Source organism: Stenella coeruleoalba (genome assembly GCF_951394435.1).
Source record: "Stenella coeruleoalba genome assembly, chromosome: 8".
NCBI lineage: Eukaryota > Metazoa > Chordata > Mammalia > Artiodactyla > Delphinidae > Stenella > Stenella coeruleoalba.
Genome location: NC_137154.1, coordinates 3,979,988 through 3,998,487, shown reverse-complemented (window position 1 = coordinate 3,998,487; position 18,500 = coordinate 3,979,988). Strand labels below are relative to the sequence as shown.

The following is an 18,500-nucleotide window of genomic DNA, read 5'->3' as shown; positions in this document are numbered from 1 at the left end:
CCTGGATAATAAAACAAATCTTAACAAACTTAAAAGAATTCAAATCATACAAAGTTTTTCCTATAATGCAATTAAACTGAAAATTAATAACAGAAAGAAGAGGAAAACATCCATGCATTTGGAAACTAAACAACATACTTTGAAATAATTAATGAATCAAAGGAGAAGTCTTAGGGAAAACTAAAATGACATTTTGAACAGAACAAAAAATAAATACGACATGTCAAAATTTGTGAGATGCACCTACAGCAATGCTTAGAAGGAAATTTATAGTATTAAATGCTTATATAAGAAAAGTCTCAAATCAGTCATCTAAGCTTTTTTTCCCCAAGAAACTAGAAAACGAAGAGCAAAATAAACCCAAAAGCAGCAGAAGACAGGGCATAAAAAAGATAAGGACAGAAAAACAAAAGAGAAAACTCAATAAACCCAAAAGTTGGGTCTTTAAAAAGATCAATAAGATTGATGACGCTTTAGTAAGACTAACATAGAAAAAAGAAGAATTCCTAGACATTGAAAAGCTAACAAAGGAATACTATGAACAACCTATGTACAATATTCCACATCTTAGATGAAATAAATTCCTTGAAAGATGCAAACGACCAAAATGTATCCAAGATGAAACAGATAACTCGATTAGCCTTATAACTATTAAATACACTTAATTCATAGTTTAATTTGTTTCCCCCAAATAAATCCCCAGACCCAGATGGCTTCACTGGCTAATTTTACCAAACTTCTAAAGAAAAATAACACCGATTACACACAATATGTCCCAAAAAATAAAACAGGAGAGAATACATCTCAACACATTTTATAGGGTTAGCATTGCCCCAATATCAAAACTAAACAAAGACCACACCAAAAAGGAAAACTACAGAGCAGTACCCTACGTAAACATAAACACAAAAGGGCTCAACAAAGTATTAGCAAATAAAGTTCAGGAATATATAAAAAGAATAATACACAACCACCCAGTGTGGTTTATCCTGGGAATGCAAGGTTGGTTCAATACTCAAAAATCAATCAGTGGAATCCACTATATCAACATTCTAAAAGCAAAAACTACATGATCAATTCAAGTGATACAGAAAAGGCATTTGACAAATTCAACAACCGTTCATGATAAAGTTCTCAGCTAACTACAAAGAGAAAGGAATTTCCTTAATCTGATAAAGGGTATCTACAAAAATTTTACAACTAGCATTATATTTTATAGTGAACAACTTTCCTCCAAAGATTGTGAACAAGGCAAGGACATCCACTCTCACCACCTCCATTCAACATCATAGTATAAATCTTAGCTAGTACAACAGGCAAGAAAAAGAAATAAGAGGCATACAGATTGGAAAGAAAGAAATAAAACTTCCCCTATTCTCAGACAACATGACTATCTGCAGAGAAAATCCAAATAAATCTACAATAACAACAAAAACAAACAAACAACCCCAAAACTCCTAGAACTATTAACTGGGTTTAGCAAGGTCTTAAGGTACAAGGTCACTCTGCAAAAATCAATCATATTTCTATATATTAGCAATGCACAGCTGTAAACTAAAAATTTTTAAATGATATGATTTACAATAACTCCTAAAAAAGTTAAATACTTAGGTATAAATCTAACAAAAATGTACTCTATCTATATGCTGAACACTGTGAAATGGGGATGAAAGGAATGAAAAAAAATCTAAATAAATAGAGAGAGATGACATGTTAATGAATTGGAACTCAACATAGTAAAGACGTCAATTCTCCCAAACTGATCTATAGATTTAATGCAATTCCAAACAAAATCCTCGCATGATTTTTGTAGATATAGACAAATTGGTTCTAATATTCATATTGAAAGGCAACAGAACTAAAAAAGCAAAAAATAACTTTAAAAAAAAGAATAGGGCTTCCCTGGTGGCGCAGTGGTTGAGAGTCCGCCTGCCGATGCAGGAGACGCGGGTTCGTGCCCTGGTCCAGGAGGATCCCACGTGCCGCGGAATGGCTGGGCCCGTGAGCCATGGCCGCTGAGTCTGCGCGTCTGGAGCCTGTGCGCCGCAACGGGAGAGGCCACAACGGTGAGAGGCCCGCCTACCGCAAAAAAAAAAAAAAAAAAGAATAAAGTTGGACAAATTGTACTACCCAATTTTACAATTACTACAAACCTATAATAATCAAGACAATATGATATTGGCTAAGGAATGGTGACACAGATCAATGAAACAGAATAGAAATCCCAGCAATACATACACATCAATTATGACCAAGTGATCTTTTAACAGAGGTGCAGAAACACCCAATGGAGAAAGGCTAGTCTTTTCAACAAGTGGTGCTGGAACATCCATGTGCAAAAAAATAAACTTCAAACAAAAGTTCATACTTTATACAAAAATTAACTCAATGTGGATTGTACACCTAAACATAACACATAAAACTTTGACACTTTCTTTAAAAAATATATGCGAAACTCTTTGTGACTTGAAGTTAGACAAAGAGTTCTTAGACATGACACCGAAAGCATAATCATTAAATAAAAAAATGAGAAATTGGACTTCAGTAAAAGTAAAAACATTTGCTCTGAGAATGACACTCTTAAAAAAATAAAATGACAAACTATAGACTGAGAAGAAATATTTACAAATCATATATCCAACAAAGGACTTGTATCCAGAATATATAAAGAACTTTCAAAACTCAATAGAAAGAAAGCAAACAACTAAATTAAAATATGTGCAAAAGACTTGAATGGTCACTTCACCAAAGAAGGTATACAGATAGGAAGTAAACTCATAAAAGTTATTCAACACCATTCACCAGTAAGGAAATACAAACTAAAACCATGGTGATGAATCCTCTGGTTTCTCTTCAGATCATGTAAGTCTTTCACCTTTTAAAACTGCAATAAGATACCACTATGCCCCTATCAGAACAACAAAAATTTTAAAATACTGACAATACACATGTTGTTGGTGGGAATGCAGAATGATACACCTACTCTGAAACATTTTAGCCGTTTCTTTAAAAGTCAAACATACACTTACCATATGACCCAGAAATCCCATTCTTGGATATTTACTCTAGAGAATAGAAAACTTACGTGCACACAAAACTTACATGCAAATGCTTATGGAAGCTCTTCTCATAATTGTCCAAACTGGAAACAACTAAAATGTCCCTCGATAGGTGAATGGATGGACAAGCTCCGGAACATCCAGACAGTGGATACTGGCCAAAAATAAAAAGGAAGAACTTGCAATAGTTTCAATGATTCTCAAAGATATTGTGGTGAGTTAAAGAAGCTAGTCTAAAAAGGTTACTTGCTATACAGCTTCATTGATAGGACATTCTATAAATGACAAAATTAAAGTGATGGAAAACGGATCAGAGGTAGGTCCAGAGCATGACTATAAAGGAACAGCAGGAGGGAGTTTGTGGGGTAATGGGACTGTTCTGATTGTGGCGGTGGTTACATGAATCTACACGTGTGTTAAAATTCATAGAACTGGGCATCCTCTTCAATAAAAGTAAATTTTACCGTATGATCATTTTTAAAGTAGAAGATAGAAATGGATGAATGTATTAAACAGCTTATTAGACATAGCTGAAGAAAAACTTAGTGAAGAAATTACCCAGAGTGCAGCCCAGAGAAAGGAAATGTAAATAGAAAGAAACACTGAAGGGCACAGAAGAAAGAGTGAGAAGGTCTAACATTCAGCTTAACTGAGGGTCAAGGGAAGATAATAGAAGAAATGGAGAAGATAAAATATTCAAAGAGATAAGGGATTTTTAAAAACACAACAAGAAAGATAAACAAAATAAACTCACAACTGACACATCATAGTAAAATGTCAGCTACAGCAAATTTTAAAAGCATCCAAAGAAAAAGATCATGAGACCAGGAATTTTATTAACCGCTGTCTTCTTGGTGACAAAAATGAAAGCCGGAAGTGAGTGGAATAATGTAGGAAATTGCATAATCCCTAAAAAGGTCAACTTCTGAATCCCCAGAACCCATGAACACGTGGCCTTTCATGGTAAAAGGAACTCTTTGAATATGATCAAGTTAAAGATGTTGAGATGGGGAGATTATCCTAGATCATCTCAGTGGGTCCAATGTATTCAAGAGATTTGAGGGAGGCAGAGGGGATATGACTACAGGATAGAAGGCAGAGACTGGAGTGATGTGGCCACAAGTCAGTGAATACCAGCGGCCTCTAGAAGCTGGAGGAGGCAAAGAACGGATTCTCTCCTAGAGCCTCCAGAAGGGACACATCCCTGCCAACACCCTGAGTTTAGCCCACGAGCCTGATTTCAGACACCTGACCTCTAGAACTATGAGAAAATAAATGTGTGTTGTTTTAAGCCACTAAGATAATTTGTTACAACAGCAGTGAGAAACGAATACAGATATCTTCACTGTATTAAGACAATGCAACTGTCAAACCTAGAACTTTATACCTGGAAAAAGTATCTTTCAAGGACATAAACTAAGTAAAGACATTTTCAGATAATCAAAAATTGAGAGAGTTTAAAATCGACATTCCATTAACCGAAGGAAATTCTACAGGATGAACCTCAAACAGAAGAAAAATTATTCTAGAAGTAAGATGTGGGATATAATATGAAATAATAAATATGTTGGTAAATTTAATCAAATGTTGACTACATGAAACAAAACAACAACATCTAAAGTTGGGAGGGGGGACAGAATAAAGCTAAAAAACTGCATGTTAATAGCACATGAACAGGGAGCTGTGATTAAACTGAAAGTGAGTTGAGATCCATGCATTATTTGGGAGGAAGATAAAGATACTAATTATACTGTTTAATAGAGATCCTCCCAAATGTAAGGACACAGAAAGAATGAAAATCAAAGAATGGAAAAAAAAATACCAAGCTATACATGCCCCCAAAAAGATGATGTAGCAATATTAATATCAAACATAATAGACTTTAAAGCAAAAAGCATCACAGAGGTAACAAGGATCACTATATAAGGGGTGATAACGGTTCTAAAATTTGATTCTAAAATTTCATACACCCAGTAACAGAGCTTCAAAATACAAAACAAAACTTAACAGGGTTTTAAGAAGAAATCGATAAATCCACCAAAAAGTGAGAGATTTTAATATTTGTCTTTCAGCACTTGTAAATCAAGAAGACAAAAATCAGTTGAATATAGAAATATTGAAGAGTAAATTTTAAAATGTATCTAATGGATATTTATAAACTGTTATACTTGACAACAGAGAGATGTACATGCTTTGTAAATACACATGGGACATTTACAAAAATTAATTATGCACTAGACCATAATGCTGGCCTCACCCAGTTTGGGGCCTACAGACTACATTCTCTGATCTCAATGCACTTAAATTAGAAATCAGTAGCAAAAAGACAACCAGAAAAAAACCCATGTGTTTGCAAATGAGAAAACATGCATCTAAAGGACACACAAGTCAAGGAAAAAAAACACAGTGGAATTTTTAAAATACCTAGAAATTGGTGACTTTTTAAAAATTTTAATTTAGTTTTTTGGCTGTGTTGGGTCTTCATTGTTGCACAGGGGCTCTTCTCTAGTTGCAGAGAGCAGGGGCTACTCTTTGTTGAGGTGTGCAGCCTTCACATTGCAGTGGCTTCTCTTGTTGTGGAGCATGGGCTCTAGGCATGCGGGCTTCAGTAGTTGTGGCACACAGGCTCAGTAGTTGTGGCTCGCAGGCTCTAGAGCACAGGCTCAGTAGCTGTGGTGCACAGGCTTAGTTGTTCCGTGGCACGTGGGATCTTCCTGGACCAGAGACTGAACCTGTGTCCCCTGCATCAGCAGGCAGATTCTTAAGCACTGCACCACCAGGGAAGTCCCAATTCGTGATTATTTTTTTAAAAAAGATTCCATATCACAAATTATCAGATGCAGCATGACTGAACGTTTGTGTCTCTCTCGAATGTATATGTTGAAGCCCTAACCCCCAGTGTGATTAGAGATGGGCCTTTGGGAGGTAATTAGGTTTTTAGATGAGATAATGAGAGTGGAGCCCCACGATGGGATTTGCAACCCTGTAAGAGGAAGAGACCAGAGCTCTTTCTCTCTCCACCATATGAGGACACAACAAGAAAGCAGCCATCTGCAAACCAGGAAGAAAACCCTCACTGGGAACCACATTTGCTGGCCTCCAGAACTGTGAGAAATAAATTTCTGTTATTTAAGTCACTCATCTGTGGCTTTTTGTTACACAAGTTAACTAAGACACAGTAATACAACACTTAAAAGGAAATTTAGAGTCCTAAATATTTAGTAATAAGTCACAATTAAGCTAGGTGTATCTCAGCGATACAAGATTGGTTTAGAAAATCTATTAATGTAATTTACCACAATAACAGATCAAAGGAGAAAAAGGGTCTTAATAAATGACAAAAATAAGCAGTCAATAAACTTCAATATTCAATCATGGTTTAAAAAAACTTAGTAAAACAGGAATAGAAGAGAACTTCTTTAATATGATAAACAGCATCTATCAGAAACACCTACAAAAATCATCATACTTAATGAGGCAATGCTGAAAGAATTCCTTTTAAGATCAAGTATCATACACTTCTATGTAACATCAAACTCACGGTCCTAACCTATGCAACAAGACATGAAAAAGAAATATAAAAGAAGAAAGGTAGAGAGAAAATTGTTATTAGTTGTGGATGAAAATATTGTCTCAAAATCCAAAAAAGACCTGTGGAAATTATTAATAAGAGAGTTAAGTAAGGTATGTGGACACAAAACCAATACACAAAACTCAACTACATTTCTAATAAAGCCGAAGAATTTGTTACAAAACACAAATTTTACAGGTGCCATTTATAATAGCAACAAAAACAAACAAACAGAAATATATACATATGCTTAAATAACCTATGAGTAAATACAACAAAAATGTGTCTTTATGCAGCATGTTTGGAATAAAAGACTCAATATCATAAAGGTGTTCATTCTCCCCAAAATTGTCTATAGATTCAGTGCAGTTCCAGTACAGAAAAAAATGACAGTTTAACTTTTCTTTAATGTATTTCAGTGAAATCTGGTCATTTTCACCATAAAGGGATTATTATACACTTGCCTTGGGACCTTGAACAAGGCCTGAGTTGCCTCACCTGAAAAACAAAAGAATGGGCACCCATGATCCTTAAGTCCCTTCTTGCACTGAAATCCCAAGATCTCTGAGGCTCTCAGGAGGCGGGCAGGTAAGGTACATCTGACATTCCTCCACCGTTCCATCTCTGTACTGCCCGCCTAAGGAAAACGAAACAATAAACCAGGGTGAGAATGGGTCTAAAACTCCTCCCCGAAACCTTGATTTCTAATAGGAGGAAAATGTAAAGCAAATCATGACATGTCCAGAACATTATGTAATCACTGTAAATGGCTTCTAAAAGATTACATAAACATGGAAAATATTCATAACATGTTAAGTGGGAAAAAATTGCACGTGTACTATAATTGCAATTCTCAATGCAAAGACAAGATTCAGGCTGCAAGGTTGCCCAGACTGTAAGTTTCACCTGAAGACATGGTTTGGTTGGCCTACGTTTTATTTTTAATTCTAACTGTCGGGTAACATTTAAAAGTCCAGAGATTTCACACAAATGTCCAGATTTGTAGTTTCTCTTTATTTTTTTATTTTTTGCGGTACGCGGGCCTCTCACTGTCGTGGCCTCTCCCACTGCGGAGCACAGGCTCCGGACGCGCAGGCTCAGCGGCCATGGCTCATGGGCCCAGCCGCTCCGCAGCCTGTGGGATCCTCCCAGACCGGGGCACGAACCCACGTCCCCTGCATCGGCAGGTGGACTCTCAACCACTGCGCCACCAGGGAAGCCCATGTAGTTTCTCTTTAGAGAAACTTAATCTTTAGGTCAGCTAACACTGGGACAAATTCCCACGTGGCAAACAGACAGGTGCTGCCCTGGGGGTGCCCTTCAGAAGCAGCCTCATACTGTCTTGTTCGGGTCAAGACCCTGCCTGCCCTGCTTTTCTCACTCCAAACGAGTAAATGATGCCTGGACTCTAACGCTGTTTCCATGTTTTGTTCACGGTTTCCCCTTTGCCCCAAATGCTTTTCCACCTCTCTCATCTGACGAGCTCTCAACTGTTCTTGAAGTCTGAGCACAGCGTGTCTCTTCCAGGACATCTTGAACCTCCAATTGGACCAACTCCTGCACAGCCTGGTCCCTGAGGGAGCCCACCAAGATCTGTTCATCTGTGTGTCCCCTCCCTGGGCCAAGCCATCATCCCAGAATGGGGAACAGCATTTTATTCGTGCTGGAAGCCCCAGCCTGTGCAGCTGAGCTGGGGCACATAGCTGGAAGGGGAAGAACAGGAGCTAAGGAGTGAAAACAATCGTGTCAGGTGGGTGATGGTCCCAGAGAGCTGTGCTTTCTTCTTAAGCACCTCCTTTTAATGCTGGTCTAACATCTCCAAGTGAAAATGCAGGAGACAGCATCTGAGCCCACCCTGCTCCCTGCCCTGCTTGGGCAGGGCCTCCAGGTGTGGCCACACTCTCCCACAGCTGGCGCCGGTCACAAGCACACTGCGGCAGCCATTTCGGGACTGAGGAGCGGACTGTCCATGTGACTGAAGAATGTAATAAAGGCAAGTGACCGGCAAGAACACCAGTAAACGCTCCTGTTTCCTCTCCTAAATCCTCTGGCAGGAAGTCCTTATCTGCATTCTGGCGTCAAGCCTGGGAGTGCAGGGTGTCTTCAGGCCTAGGATTCCGGGGACCCGGGCGCTTCTCAGCAAAATGTGCGTCTGAGAGTCCAAGGGTGCTCACCTTCCTGCCCGGCTCCTGGGAGTCAGCAGATCCTGGTCTGTCAGCTACGGGGCCGCTTCTCCAGCCCCCAGGCCTCAGAGCTCTTCCTTCTCTCCCAGGCATGTCCCTTCCTTCCTCACCCTTTCTCCTTATTGCCTGTCTCTCCCTAGAAGGTAAGAGCCCAGGGCCGGGATTGAGTGTATCTTGTCTAGAGCTGTGTCCCCAGCCTCCATGGCCACAAATGTTTGTTGAACGACTGGCTGAATGCATGGGGACCTAGAATGCTGCGAGAGAGTAAGGCTGGGGTTCTGATGGAAGGTTCTAGACCAAAGATGGAGTCCTGACCCTAGGAAGCCCCAAAGTCAGCCCCTCACGTACCAAGCTGCGGCAACTCACAGGTCAGTCGAGGCCAGGCGCCCGAAGCTAACTGGAAAAGGTTGTCAGGGCCCAGCCACGGGGGACCTTATCTCAGGTCCTGACCTTCGGCTACTCCTGTGGATTGGGGGGGATGGGGCCAGCTCCAGCCCCAGGTAGCCCCACCCCCAGACAGTTCCACCCCTGCAAAATCCAGCTTCAGACCTTTCATGCTCAAGGTGCCTCCAAACCTCAGCAGAAACTTGTTCAGGTAGGTTTCCAGGCCCCACCCCTCAAAGGCCCGCCCCACGCCTGGTCCCACCCACTACCAAGCCCCTCCTCCAGACTCTGGACCCGCCACAGCAGCCTGCAGGACTCAGGTGGTGCTTAGGGTGGGCAGGGTCCCCGTGAGCCTGACGATGACAGTCCAGGGTCCTCCTCGGTCCTGCCGGGTTGGCTGGGGTCCCAGAGCACATGTGCTCTAAGGGGCATTCAAGCCCCCAGGTTCTGTCGTGGAGGAGACAGGTGCAGAGCTGGGGTGACTGGGCCGCAGTGTTAGCACTGGGGCCCGACCCAGACCAGAGCTTGACTGTCCACCTGGAGTGAGGGTGGCGTGCTCTGCCCGCAGAGCAGCCAGGCAGCAGCCACAGCAGACGTTGCCACCATCACGTGTGCTCTTATCCGTCCCTTTCAACAGCAGGGAGTAAGATCGGGTGGGTCGTCGCCCAGTAGTAGGCAAGGAGCAAGGAGGTCAAGGGGCGGTGCCTAGAGCCTGGTCCCTGACTCCCTGCCAGTGCTTTCCCCAGCACCCCGTGACCTCTATGCTCTCCTGCCCTCTCTGAAGGAGCCAGAGGGGTGAGACACCCCCTCCTCCAGTCCATGACCAGGCCCACATCGTCCTGTGTCCCTCCCCCTGGCCCTGATTCCTCCCCACACGCCCCCAGCGCCCCCAGCTGTCTGCAGCCTGCTCCACGTGGGAGAGAGGTTTGTGTTCCAACTTACTGCGACTGCTGCCTGACCACGGACACCCCTAACACCATAAGGATGAGCGCACTGAGCTTTCAGGGTGACCCTGACTGCATCGGGAGGCTTGATAACAGTGGGGACTCCAGAGGAACCTCCAGCACACCTGCTGCATGGGGGTGGCCTCAGGACTGTAGCTGCTGGATAGCATCCAATGTCTGCTCACCCAGCCCACAGGGTGAGCAAGAAAGGCCCCGAGAAAGCAGTTCGTCTCTCTGCTCCATAAGGAGGCAAAGGGGACGTGGTCCAGTTCCTCCACGTCAGTGTCACTCTCCTTCCTTCTGATGCCGGGAAGCCCATGCCACTTGCCTGGAAGTTTCTGTCTTAGAAGCAGCATCTCACAACTGGGCCTCAGAGCTACGAGGTCAAGGGTGAAGGCTGGACCCCAGCAGGGGCATCAGTTTGGCATTTGTCACCTGAGCACAGATGGTGCCACTGAGCTGGAGTGGAACTCGTGAGGGTGCACCAGGAACCTTGGAGCGCACACCCATGAAGATGAGAGCACCTGGCCATAGTAGTGTGGACGGCCGAGTGCAAGCCCACCCCAGTCCCAGAGGAGCAGTCCCAATGCATGGGTCAGAAATGCACCCCAAAGAGAGACCTCACCCACGAAGCGTTCTTGGAGCCCGCACCATGCTGGGAAACTCCTGGGCATTTCCAAAGCTGCTTCTTGGGCAAATCTCTCCATATTGGCCTCCACCACATTTTTTCCTACAGCTGACGTGGAGCACCAAACCTCATTTTATGTGAGAGAGTTCTCGTCGCAGCCAGACCTATGGATTCTTTAAACAGTTCACCATTTTAAGGTATATAATTCAATGGCTTTTAGGATATTCAACAGAGTTGCGCATCTATCATCACAGTGAATTTCAGAACATTTTCGTTATCCCCCTCCTCATAGCATCACTTCCCAATCCCCCCTCCCCCGAATCTCCTCCTGGCAACCAGCGATCTACTTTCTGTCGTTATGCATTTACCAATCCCGGACTTTTCATAGAAATGAAATCATACCATATGTGGTCCTTTTTGTCTGGCTTCTTTCACTTGGCAGAAGGTTTTCAAGGATCATCCACATTGTGGCGGGTGTCAGCGCTTCGCTCCTTTTGTGGTTGAATAATATTCCCTCGAATGGACAGAGCACAATTTGTTCATCCATTCATCCCTCAGTGGACACCGGGACTGTTTTCACTTTTTGACTATTGTGACTTGAGCTGCTAAGGACATTTATATACAGGCTTTTGTGAGGACATATGTTTTCCTTTCTCTTGGGTCTGTATCCAGGAGTATAATAGCTGGCTCATATGGTAACTCTTATGTTTAACTCTTTGAGGAGCTGCCAGGCTGTTTTCCGCAGTGGCTGCACCACTGCACATTCCTACCAGCAGCATAGGAGGGTTCCCGTTTCTCCACACACTCATCCTCGCCAACACTTGTTACTGTCTGTCTTTAAGACTCTAGCCGTCTTGATGGGGGTGATCTCTTGCATTTGCTTCACGTTTTCCTGATGGCTATTAAGACCAGAGAATTTTTCATTGGAGTATAGTTGCTGCGCAGTATTATACGTTACAGGTGTACTGTATAGTGATGCCCAATTTTTAAAGGTTATACTCCATTTATAGTTATTATAAAATATTGGCTGTATTCCCTGTGCTGTACAATATATTCTTTAGGTTATTTTATACCTAATAACTTGTACCTCCTAGTCCCCTACCCATTTGTTGTCCCTCCCCCTTCCCTCTCCCTACTGTTAACCACTAGTTTGTTCTCTATTTCTGTGAGTCTGTTTCTTTTTTGTTATATTCACTAGTTTGTTGTAATTTTTAGATTCCACATATAAGTGATATCATACGGTATTTGTCTTTCTCTGTCTGACTTATCTTACTTGCATAATGCCCTCCAAGTCCATCCATGTTGCTGCAAACTTCATTCTTTTTATGGCCGAGTAGTATTCCATTGTATATGAATACACCACACCTTCTTTATCCATCCATCTGTTGATAGACACTGAGGTTGCTTCCATGTCTTGACTACTGTAAATAATGCTGCTATGAACATTGGGGTGCATGTATCTTTACAAATTAGTGCTTTTCTTTTTTTGGATATATACCCAAGTGTGGAATTGCTGGGTCACATGGTAGTTCTATCTTTAGCGTTTTGAGAAACCTCCCTGCTATTTTCCACACTTGCTATACAAATTTGCATTCCCACCAGTGGTGTATGAGGGTTCCCTTTTCTTCACATCCTCACCAACATTTCTTTGTGAAATGCTGGTATCATCTTTTTGATGACAGCCATTCTGACAGGTGTGAGAATGTGGTTTTAATTTGCATGTCCCTGATGATTAGCGGTGTTGAGCATCTTTTCATGTGCCTGTTGGCTATCTGCATTTCCTCTTTGGAAAAATGTCTATTCAGTTCTTCTGCCCATTTTTCAATCAGGTTGTCTGTTTTCTTTTCTTTTTTTTTTTGATGTTGAATTCTACGAGCTGTTTATATATGTTGGATATGAATCCCTTATCGGAGACCCTGGAATTTTAAAGCAGCATGCAGGGCCCGTTCCTGGCCCTCTCTGTGTCTGAGTGAGCAGATTATGGGCCTGAGAGATTCTGCTGAGGCTGAGATGCCCATGTTGTTAAGGAATCTGATATCCCTTGCTCTGACAGCGTCGGAAGAGCACCATGTAGGGCCCAGCCGCCCTCACTGGCGGCACTCAAGACCTTGAGAGGAGAATTTCACCTGTGCAGCCCCCTTCCCCCCTCATTCTCCAGCTAGAGGCCCCGGGAGGCAGAGGTGTGCGCAGGTTTCCTTGGTTTGCCAGGCTCGGGTGCAGCAGCGCAATGGACAAACAACCAGCTCAGCCGGTTCTAGGAAGAGGCAGCCCCACGTTGACCAAATGACCATTTGTTGTCTCAATTCTGCACTCGCCATGGGTGCTCTGAAAGCTGGTCTCCACGACCGTCCACAGGCCCAGGAATTCTTCCCCTCCCTCTGGTGTGCACGCTCCCAGGGCTGTCCCACATTTGCTCACGGAAGAAAATGAATGATTTTCCCATTGTCTGTTAAGGAATTTTCCTGAAGAATCAGTGGAGGGCTCAGTTACGCACTTTAATCTCAGCTTCCAGCTGGCATCACCTGCCACCCTGCCCATTGGCAACAGGGCCCCCGGGATTCCACGAATCCCCCCAGAACATTCTGACAGGCGTGACCCACCAACACCTCTTTCCTTGAAATAGTTTACGTTCGTTCTGATTCTGTTATTAAAATAGGTACAATGAGAGGCTTGGTATCTATTTTATTTTAATCAATTGTTTGAAGTACTGTGAGTACGTTGGATGTTTTCAACGATGAATGACTTTTCACAGAAATGAGGCAGCTTTAATTATTCTGGCCATTCCACTCAAAATGCGATTTGAACCTTTGTTTTGGGGTTTTATTTCCAAATATGTTTAGCCGTATTTTACTCTCTCGTTTTATTTTAAAAATAGCAATACTTACCACAACCGTTTCCATCTTATAGCAAATAAAACTGCTCCAGGAGCGTGCCAACACAGGGCCCCGGCATGTAAACAGTGACCCTTAGAAAAAATGCGTGCGTTCAGTTGACCTGATCTGTAAGGAACCAGAATTGGGTGAAGCTCTGTGCCAAGTCTGGCAGAAACACAGCAAGCGAGAAACACGCGTGTCTTGGCTGTAAGTGGCAGGACCTGATTCTGGGACTTCGGGATGGCTGAATGGTCCTCGTCCTCAAGAAATAAGTGATCTAATGAGGAAGACTGCTAAGGAAATAAATAACAGCATTTGCTGTGAGAGCTGCTGTTGCCACTTGTCCACGTGCCCAGTGTAGCAGTGATGTTAACTGGGGGTGCACGGGGCAGGGGAGGGGAGGGGAGGGGATGGGAGGTCAGAATGAGACGGGCTGGGACCTGGGACCTGGGACCCTTTGCTGCAGTGCTTACATCTGGACAAACGTCTCCTTGAGCAACAAAGCACAAAGAAACTAAAAGGGACTAAAAATAACTGCGTGCGTGTACAGTTGGGGCAAATTATGGACAAAAAGACCAAAAACCCAACTGCCACTTCTGAAGAGCCGGGAGCAAAAGCAGGGCACTGCGCATGCCCCCTGCACACAGCACCACCAAAGGGGTTGGCAGACCACCTCCCGCCTGAGCCACACTCACCCCGTATAAGGAACCAGCTTGCCCCCTACTCCAGCAAGTAGGCGAGCAAGGGAACCTGTTCTCACGCCCCCCTGCAGCCGCAGGAGCCCCAATAATGCCTTGCCTGAATTTCTTGTCTGGCCTCTGATCAATTTCTATTGACTGGGGAAGGCCAAGAACCCTGGTGAGTATCAAGGAGAGGCTCTTCCAAGAAGGGGGACCGCCAACTGTCTGTATCCCCTCTGGAGGGGATATCCTGGCAGGCCAAGGTGTCCTGGTTTGTTTTGTTGTTTTTGCCACTGCCTTCCCAGGGACTTAAACAGTGCCAGGTGTCTTTTTGATAATACACAGGTGAATGAATGAATAAGAGCTTACCACCAAAATACAAGGAAGGAGGAGGACGCAGACCCACCCAACAGAGGGAGCCAAAAGGGCTGAGACAAAGACCAGGCAGAGGATGCGATGGAGAGGGGCCAGGTCACAGGTGGAGGGGGCCTCAGAAGGGGGTGTGGGGGAGGGCTCTGTGCTCAGAGCTGGGGTACCAGGCTGAGGACCCTCATCCTCCCCCATGAAACCAACTGTTTCCAAGCCTGTGTTTAGCTTTGGAACAGTCTTCAGTAAAATCTTCCACAGAGCTACGAGCAACAAGAGAAAAAAAAATAGATAAATTGGACTGGTTTTTTTTTTTTTTGGCTGTGCCGTGTGGCTTGTGGGATCTTAGTTCCCCAACCAGGGATTGAACCCACGCCCTCAGCAGTGAGAGTGGTGCAGAGTCCTAACCACCAGACGGCCAGGCAATTGCCAATGCGAAAACTTTTGCTTCAAGAAAGTGAAAAGACAACCCACGGAGGAGAAAATATTTGCAAATCATTTTTCTGATAAGGGACTCATCTGGAATATATAAAGAATTCAGGGCTTCCCTGGTGGCGCAGTGGTTGAGAGGCCGCCTGCCGATGCAGGGGACACGGGTTCGTGCCCCGGTCCGGGAAGATCGCACATGCCGCGGAGCGGCTGGGCCCGTGAGCCATGGCCGCTGACCCTGCGCGTCCGGAGCCTGTGCTCCGCGGCGGGAGGGGCCACAACAGTGAGAGGCCCGCGCACCGCAAAAAAAAAAAAAAAAAAAAGAATTCAGAGGTCTTAGTCAAAATGGTGTACTAGGAGGATGCAGAATTCGCATCTCCACACAACTAAGGCACCTACCAGGCACCGGTGGGGGACCACGGACACCTAAGGAAGCGGGAGGAACTCTCAGCGACCGGGTAGGACGTAGGCAGTGGGGGAGAGTAAGTGGGGAGGAGAAGTGGAGGTAGGACGGGACTGGCTTCCCTGAGGGGTGGCTGGGGGAGGGGAAGGGATCTCACGCCTGAAGGGGGAAATTGGGGGAACGTTGGGAGGACAGAGGATCAAAAGGGAGCGTGGCCAGGTTTCCGCTGCCCACTTGGGCTCCCGGGAACCTGCTGAGATCCCGGGCCTGATCCTCTGCCCACCAAGGCGCCCTCCAGCCGTGCGGGTCCTGAGGGAGTGGGAGGGAGAGAAGGGGGAGCAAAAGTAAAGGTCGGACCTCCGGGACCGGCACCCCTGAGGGTTGGCTGGGGGAGCGGAGGAGCTCCTAGACCCAGCGGGACCCACCCACGGTTAGGGGTCCAGCGGTGACGGGGGAGACCCTGGGGGAGACAGTGGGGGAGGGGCGTGGCAGAACGGAAGGGAAGGCCGCCAGCGCTTTCCCTGCACACTTAGCCACAGGAAGCCTGTTGGGGTCCCGTCCTCTGCCCTCGGAGCCGCCCTCCTGCCACACAGAGCCCAAGCCCCGCCCCTAACCCCCACCCAGGGCCCCACCTCTACACTCGGAGACCCCCTCCGAGACCCCCCCCAACACACTGGGCCTAAACCCCAGCCACACACCCTCACCCAGGGCCTTACCTCCAAACTCCTGAACCCCACACTCCAGAGACCCTCCTTTCGAGGTGCTGCCTCTCCCCTTCTCTGCAGGTCCTAAGCAGAGGCCCCGCCACCCGCTTCAACGTCGCCCTGCCTAGGCCCCGCCCCACGCTCCAACGTCACCCCCCCACCCGCCTTGGTCCCACCCCACCCTAAGCCCCGCCCCTACCTAAGTTCCACCCCTTGCCTAAACTCCGCCCCATAGCCAAGGCTTTTTTTCTTTTCTTTTCTTTTTTCCTCTTTTAGATTGGGGTTCTGTTTTACCTTGTTGATTCATTGTTGTTGATTATTTTATATTTTTATTTTTCCTAATAAGTCTTTTATTTTTCTAATTTTACTTTATTCTTTATACTTTGTTATTGTTCTCTCCTTTTGGCTTGTTCCCTCCCCCCCTTTTTTTTCTGTTGTGGTTTTATTTTACCTTGTTGCAGTTGTTTCAATTATAGTTTTATTTTTCCGAATATATTTTTAGCTTTCTATTTTTATTTTGCTTTTATTCTTTGATATTGTACTGCTCCTTTTTCTCTTTCTTTCTTCTTTTTTTTTTTTTTACCATGCCACGAAGCTTGTAGGATCTTGGTTCCCAGGCCGGAGGTTGAGTTCCTGTGGTGGGAGCTCTGAGTCCAAACCACTGCACTAACAGAGAACCTCAGACCCTAGAGAATATTAATCGGAGTGAGGCCTCCTGGCGTTCCTCATCTCAGCAGCAGGACCCGGCTCTATCCAACTGCCTGCAAACTCCAGTGCTGGACGCCTCAGGCCAAACAACCAGTAAGACAGGAATACAGCACCACCCATCAAAAAAAATGAAACGACAAAAAAAATGTTATAGATGAAGGAGCAAGGTAAAAACCTACAAGACTAAATAAACGAAGACAAAGTAGGCAACCTACCTGAAAAGGAATTCAGAGTAATGATAGTAAAGATGAGCCAAAATCTCGGAAACAAAATGGAGAAAATACAAGAAACTTTTAACAAGGATCTAGAAGAATAAAAGAACAAACAAACAGTGATGAACAACACAATTACTGAAATTAAAAATACTCTAGAAGGAATCAATAACAGGATAACTGAGGCAGAAGAACGGATAAGTGAGCTGGAAGATAAAATGGTGCAAATAACTGCTAGGGAGCAGAATAAAGAAAAAAAGAATGAAAAGTATTGAAGACAGTCTCAGAGACCTCTGGGAAAACATTAAATGCACCAACATTCGAATCATAGGGGTTCCAGAAGAAGAAGAGAAAAAGAAAGATCTGAGAAAATATTTGAAGAGATTATAGTTGAAAACTTCCCTAACATGGGAAAGGAAATAGTCAACCAAGTTCAGGAAGAACAGAGAGTACCATATAGGATAAACCCAAAGAGAAACACGCCGAGACATATATTAATCAAACTATCAGAAATTAAATACAGGGGCTTTCCTGGTGGTGCAGTGGTTAAGAATCTGCCTGCCAATGCAGGAGACACGGGTTCGAGCCCTGGGCTGAGAAGATCCCACATGCTGCGGAGCAAGTAAGCCCATGCACCACAACTACTGAGCCTGCACTCTAGAGCCCGCGAGCCACAACTACTGAGCCCATATGCCACAACTACTGAAGCCTGTGCACCTAGAGCCCATGCTCCCAACAAGAGAAGCCACCATAATGAGAAGGCTGTGCACCACAACGAAGAGTAACCCCTGCTTGTCACAACTAGAGAAAGCCTGCATGCAGCAACAAAGACCCAATGCAGCCAAAAATAAAAATAAATAAAATAAATTTATTAAAAAAATTAAATACAAAGAAAAAGTATTAAAAGCAGCAAGGGAAAAGCAACAAATAACATATAAGGGAATCCCATAAGGTTAACAGCTGATTTTTCAACAGAAACTCTGCAAGCCAGAAGGGAGTGGCAGGACATATTTAAAGGGATGAAGGGAAAAACCCACAACCAAGATTACTCTACCCAACAAGGATCACCTTCAGATTTGATGGAGAAATTAAAACCTTTACAGATAAGCAAAAGTTAAGAGAATTCAGCACCACCAAACCAGCTTTACAACAAATGCTAAAGGAACTTCTCTAGGCAGGAAACACAAGAGAAGGAAAAGACCTACAAAAATACCCCCAAACAGTTAAGAAAATGGTAATAGGAACATACATATCGATAATTACCTTAAATGTAAATGGATTAATTGCTCCAACCAAAAGACATAGACTGGGTGAATGGATACAAAAACAAGACCCATATATATGCTGTCTACAAGA

The 18,500-nt window shown here is 44.3% G+C and overlaps 1 long non-coding RNA gene across 1 annotated transcript; it reads right to left on the bottom strand.

Moving 5' to 3' along the window:
- Positions 1 to 3,005: 3,005 nt before the first annotated feature.
- On the bottom strand, positions 3,006 to 16,945 carry LOC307190941. Its single transcript, XR_013829559.1, has 3 exons — positions 16,237 to 16,945; positions 7,129 to 7,267; positions 3,006 to 3,213 (listed from the first exon to the last, which is right to left on the bottom strand). It is a non-coding gene; the product is annotated as an uncharacterized lncRNA (long non-coding RNA).
- Positions 16,946 to 18,500: the final 1,555 nt, after the last annotated feature.